Genomic DNA, 6,962 nt, shown 5'->3' with positions numbered 1-6,962 from the left:
TACAGAAATGGCCTACTGTCACACTGCATGCAGCCTATAACCAAAAGCACACATTTTGTAAATAAGCGGGTCGGATCGCGGGTCGGGTATAATTTTGTCCTAATTAATATTCGCGGTCCGAGTTGCGGTCGGGTTGATTAAAATATCGGGCGACCGCGGGCCGCTTGTGACCAAACCCGCGCAACACTGGCACACACACACACACACACACACACACACACACACAGACACACACAGCCAGGTCCCACATACACCTCTGACCAAGCACACACACACACACACACACACACACACACAGCCAGGTCCCACATACACCTCTGACCAAGCACACACACACACACACACACACACACACACACACACACACACACACACACACACACACACACACAGCCAGGTCCCACATACGCCTCTGACCAAGCAAACACACAGACACACACACACACACACACCAAGCCTATCATCTGTGGTGACCAACTTTCTCACACACACACACACATTTTTATTTCAGTAGCACTTTTATGTATGTCTCCATTACAGTGTGTGTGTGAGAGAGAGCATGAAGGCTCCTGAGACAGGTCTATTTCATTACTGACTGTGAATTGGTGAGAATCAAACTGATTATTTGTGTTCATTTTTTATTGTGTTTGTGTTTTATTTTTAATTTTTATATTTTGTGTGTTTTATTTGTTCATGGTACTACTGTTATCAAACAAATCTTCTGAGACCTTATGGATATCTGACATGCATATGAAACAGGCGTGTGTGTGTGTGTGCAGGCATGAGTGTGTGCGCGCGCTCATGTGCATGTGTGTGCGTGTGTGTGTGTGTGTGTGTGTGTGTGTGCGCGCGCGCTCATGTGCATGTGTGTGTGTGCGCTCATGTGCATGTGTGTGTGTGTGTGTGTGCGCTCATGTGCATGTGTGTGTGTGTGTGCGCTCATGTGCATGTGTGTGTGTGCGCTCATGTGCATGTGTGTGTGTGCGCGCTCATGTGTGTGTGTGTGCGCGCGCGCTCATGTGCATGTGTGTGTGTGTGTGCGCGCTCATGTGTGTGTGTGTGCGCGCTCATGTGCATGTGTGTGTGTGTGTGCACGCTCATGTGCATGTGTGTGTGTGTGCGCGCTCATGTGTGTGTGCGTGCGCGCTCATGTGCATGTATGTGTGTGTGTGTGCGCGCTCATGTGCATGTGTGTGTGCGCGCTCATGTGCATGTATGTGTGTGTGTGTGCGCGCTCATGTGCATGTGTGTGTGTGTGTGTGTGCGCTCATGTGCATGTGTGTGTGTGCGCGCTCATGTGTGTGTGTGTGTGCACGCTCATGTGCATGTGTGTGTGTGTGTGCGCTCATGTGTGTGTGTGTGTGAGGTGTGGTGAATGAAGCACACACATCTGTCCTCTGATGTCCATCTCTGATGTCCATCTCTGTGTCTCTCTTTCACAGAGCTCTCAAAGAGCTTGCTTTGTTACGATGATACACACACATACGCATAAACACACACATCCTTTCCCTTGCACTGAATGCCAGCACACACACCACACACACCACCCCACTACACTCCAGGTCAGGGCAGCCATGTTGGAAAAAAAGTAACATCAAACCTCAGTCCCACAGATGATAGGAGTCGAGTAGGTGTGTGTGTGTGTGTGTGTGTGTGTGTGTGTGTGTGTGTGTGTGTGTGTGTGTGTCACTCCTTCATGTCAGGTCCAAAAATGAGATTTTGTGAAAGCAGTATGTGAGTGCTTCACAGCAATTTCAAAAACAAAATCCACTTGAGACATTTCTTTGTGTTTTACTGTAAGTGTCGTTTGTTTTTTTATTTTGTTATTTTTTATTGTTGCAAAGAAAATAGTATTTACGTGTGGCCTCTTAAAATATACACAAATATATATATATTAAAAAAATCTACATATATATTAAAAGTATATAAATGTATATGAAATGTCAGATTGTACTTGTATTTTGCAAAGAAATAGCAATTAAGATTATAGAGGGCTATTTTTAGGAAAATGAAATATGCATCTTAGCAGCTTGATAGCCATGTTAGAATACTTCCTATATTTTTTGATATCCATTAGGGCTTTATATAAGTGAGGGGACATTATGTTCAGTCTTTCTATGCCAGAGCATTTTATACGAGGGACCCAGTGAGATGCTGCCATCTGGCTGCACTGGGGGTCTTGTAATAAGCTGGCCCCCAGCTGAACCAGCACGGCTCTACTATGCTATGTAGAAGAAATAGATGATGATGATGATGATGAAGAGAAACAATACCTTGTAGTGTTGCTTTGTATGAATAAGGCTACGATTTTTATGCTGTTGTACATAGACAAGAGATTTTGATGAAGAAAAACAGCAATAAAAATGTATTGAGTGCAACAAATTGCAAGGCATCCTGTTTCTTTGGGCAGTATGTATTTCTCTTTCCCTTAACCCTGTTATTATAATATATGTATATTCATTTGTATTCATGTTACAAATATTCTATAACCTTTGGATTACCTTTGGATTCATTTCTACTCAAGACTATAGACAATAAGAGTTTAATGGCCCAGGAAGTGAGGATGTTTCTTCATTAGCCCCTCCCTCATTTCACACAAAGCCCCTCCCTCCACCAGACTGCTACTAACCCTGGTAACCATAGTGACTGCCCCCCCCCCCCAGCCCTGTGTGGAGCCATGCCGCATGCTCATGCTTATACTAAAGCCAACAACGAGGTGTGGGTGGTCAGAGACTACTGGAAGCTGGTCCGGACCTGGCCCGGCCTAATACCGGACCTGGCCCAGAACTCAGCCAGAACTCAGCCAGTCAGGAGTCACCTCCTGCACCCAGCTGGCCTTCAGATAGTTAGCAGCTGACTGTGGACCACATCCATTCCACTGTCTGATCCAGATTTTCTAATTCTGTTCTGGGTCGATTCCATTCTCTGATCCAGGTCTTCTCCTAATTCTCACACCCGCCTGATGGGAACCTTTTCAAAGTCAAATGCAGTTTCATTCCGAGTCAGATATGAATCTGTTCCGGTCTGACCAGGTTTCATTGCAGACTCCAAATTGGATTGGTTTTGTATTCAAAACTTGTGTGCTAGATACAGAAATAGATTTGTCCTAGATTCATAAATAGATCTGTTCTAGATTAAGATATTGACATGGCTCTAGATCACAGACTTGGTTCTAGAGTCGGTTCCTATCCTGCTTGTCATTGATTTCATCCAGCCTTCACCAGCTGAGACTAACCTCCTCTTCTCTTTTTTCCTCTCCTCCCTTCCCTCCCTCTTTTTTCCCACCCCTTTCTTGTTCTCCTCTCTACATCTTTGTTTGTTTGTTTGTTTGTCCGCCTCCTAAACCACTCAGCCACCGCAGGCCACTAACCTCACTGACCCCTGCCTGCGACCTTTGCCCTGTGACCCTGCCTGCCTGCACCGCTCTGCTCTGTGGCGTCACAAAACAAGGAAAGCAAAAAAACAACAAATAAAAGGGAAAAAGAGAGAGAGAGTGAAAGAGGGAGAGTGAACGAGAGGGGAAAGAGGAAAGAAAAGATGGAAAGACAAACTCAGCCTTGCTGATCAGTGCCTGAAGAGACTTCTGTTCCCGACGAGAGGATGTGCTACAGAGAGGATGTGCTACAGAGGTCAAAAGCAGTTTATCACACACACACCAAATCTGGCACAGTTCTATACACACACACACACACACATACATACACACACATTCACAAATAAGATAGTATATGCTGCCTCTGTGGACCAGCACTAAAGCAGTCTGAAGCAATAAGCAATAACCTCATGTACAACACACACACACACACACACATATGCACACACATTGTCCTGTCAATATTAGCCAAACACATGAACACACACACATATATACACACACATTGTCCTGTCAATATTAACCAAACACATGAACACACACACACACACACATTGTCCTGTCAATATTAGCCAAACACATTAACACACATACACATAAACACATACATTGTCCTGTCAATATTAACCAAACACATGAACACACACACATATACACATACATTGTCCTGTCAATATTAACCAAACACATGAACACACACACACAGACACACCTTACTTCTTATTTCCAGAACTGGAATTCCTGGACTGAAGCTACTACACAGACAACTGTTTGTGAATGTAAAATGTAATGTGTTGTGGCAATTGCTTGGACCCCATCATTGCCGGCTCTGACTGGAATCTTCTGGATTAACCCAAAACTTTCCGGCCTGCTCAGCTGGTGTACCGGCTGAAATGTAGTGTGTCTTCATGGGTATATCTGTGTGTGTGTGTGTGGTGAATGTGTGAGTGTGTATGTATGGGTGTGTGCATATCTGTATTACATGTGTGTGTGTCCTCAAAGCCCTTCTGCATTTTAGGATTGAGAGACAGCCCTGATTGCTAAGGCACTAGCTCTCTCTTGCCTATGGACTTGCCTATGGACGGCCTATGGACTGTCCAGATGTATGAAATGTGTAGATAAAGCCTCCCGGTGGGAGAGCGATGTTGGAGAGAAGAAGACAACTCAACAAGGAGGAGTTGATGGGAATTTTTACTATACACACAAAAGAGATATATTTTTCTAAACGTGTGAAGCTTTTCTACTTTTCTGCTTTGTAGAGAAACCACTCGAACCCTTTACCAAGTGAAAACAATCCACTTCTTTTCCGTGTGTTTTTCCCTGTGTTGTGAGAAAAGAGGTTGCGATGACCAAAACACCCTTCTCCTTTCATCGCTCGGCTGTGGGAGCGTGAGGGTGAAACGGAGAAGCAGCAAAGTGCCTTATTCATCCGTCGGCTTTAGCCATCACACTGTCCGACACGGTCTGTCACGTCAACACCAGGGACTCACACACACACACACACACACACACACACACACACTACCTTACAGAACTAATAGAGGTGGCAGCTTCATAAAAAGAATTTGACCAAACATTTGTGTGAATGGTGCGCCGGCTGCACCCAAAACCACAAGGAAACATCGCGCATCACAACACACTTTACACAAGGCAACATCGCGCATCACAATACACATTCTGCTTTACTTTACACAAGGCAACATCGCGCATCACAACACACTTTACACAAGGCAACATCGCGCATCACAATACACATTCTGCTTTACTTTACACAAGGCAACATCGCGCATCACAATACACATTCTGCTTTACTTTACACAAGGCAACATCGCGCATCACAATACACATTTTGCTTTACTTTACACAAGGCAACATCGCGCATCACAATACACATTTTGCTTTACTTTACACAAGGCAACATCGCGCATTACAATACACATTTTGCTTTACTTTACACAAGGCAACATCGAGCATCACAATACACATTTTGCTTTACTTTACACAATGCAACATCGCGCATTACAATACACATTTTGCTTTACTTTACTGCGTTAACTTTAAAGTTGGTGTAAAAGTAGTCATCTCATACAGGTTCAGAACACACAGCATGCTGATACGGGAGATACGTATATTCTGATGATCTGCTTTTTTATCTTTACCTGATCATCAACACCTGTGCTTGTGTTGACAGGTGAAATATGTGTTGGTACCGGTATTATGATACATATATGTCATGTCATAGCTCAAACCTTATTCCTTATTTCATAACGTTTCCCTGTATAGTTCAAAGTTTATTCCTTTTTACATAGAGTTTCCGTTTCTTAGTTCAAACCTTATTCCTTATTTCATAGCGTTTTCCTGTCGTAGTTCAAACCTTATTCCTTATTTCATAGCGTTTTCCTGTCGTAGTTCAAACCTTATTCCTTATTTCATAGCGTTTTCCTGTCGTAGTTCAAACCTTATTCCTTATTAGTATTACATAGCTATGCCCTATAGTTAGAAGCGATCATGTGTGGTCGTTAGGAGCGATCATGTGTGGTTTAGGAGAAAGGTCTTCAGTGGGCACTCAAAGTGTTTGGTCGCAGTGGACGTCTTGGGAAAATGTCTAAAAAATGTCTTTTCCCACCCGTGAGCTGAGGCTTTGATTGACAGCTCATTCACTTGCATGTTGACAGAGTTACACTCTCATGTGCAAGCAGCTGAGCCACACAGAGAGGCCCAGCAGGGCACACACCCACACATAGGCAGCAGGGCGTGTGTGTGCGTGCGCACGCCCGCTCCTGTGTGTGTGTGTGTGTGTGTGTGTGTGTGCAGGGGCGCCTGCAGGAATTAATGCTATGGTACGCACACCTGACCCATCACCCCCCCTCGCAAAAAATAAATAAAAAATACGCGTGGACAATATTTGTCCGTTTCCCGGTTTAGCCGTGCATTGGTCAGCAAAAAATTAGCCTACATAGCATAACAACATCCACATGCAATAATACAACAACAACATCTACTATGACCTATTCATTTGGACAACTTGATACAGCCCTATACAGGCTAAAGTTACCTTGTTTTGTTCTTGACGTCTGGCTGTAATGCAGTGTAACGTTCTGACAAGCACACCAATTGCCTACCTTGTTCTTGCCCATCTGGAATAACTCCTCTAGCTTTGCTGCCTCCATACTTTCTGTTGTTTAAACTTGTGATCCATCATGAGTATTGAATTAGTGAATTAGCTCAACATTGTGTGCTGATAACCACATATAGATAGATAGCCGAGTAAAAGAAAACAAGTAGCCTACGTGCCTGCATGCGTATTGTGTCTCCTGCTCAAACAAAATGTGTGCGCTTTAATTTTGAAAGTGAAGTAAAGTGTTCACTAAGTTACGTAATAGAAAATTGTAAATAGCCTGATGGCAGTTAATGGGATACTGTGCATAGTTGGGAAGGTATGGTGGGCCAATTTGGTGTGAATACACACACACACAGGGAAATTTTCTCTCGTTGTAGAGCCTGATGGTACGCACAGTGCGTACGAACGTACACCTGCAGGCGCACCTGTGTGTGTGTGTATGTGTGTGTGTGTGTGTGTGTGTGTGTG

The sequence above is a fragment of the Alosa pseudoharengus genome, unplaced genomic scaffold (genome assembly GCF_046254945.1).
Source record: "Alosa pseudoharengus isolate Yale_2024_CS ecotype anadromous, Long Island Sound unplaced genomic scaffold, YU_APseudo_1.1 YU_APseudo_1.1_scf_15, whole genome shotgun sequence".
Lineage (NCBI taxonomy): Eukaryota > Metazoa > Chordata > Actinopteri > Clupeiformes > Clupeidae > Alosa > Alosa pseudoharengus.
This window is presented reverse-complemented; position numbering follows the sequence as displayed.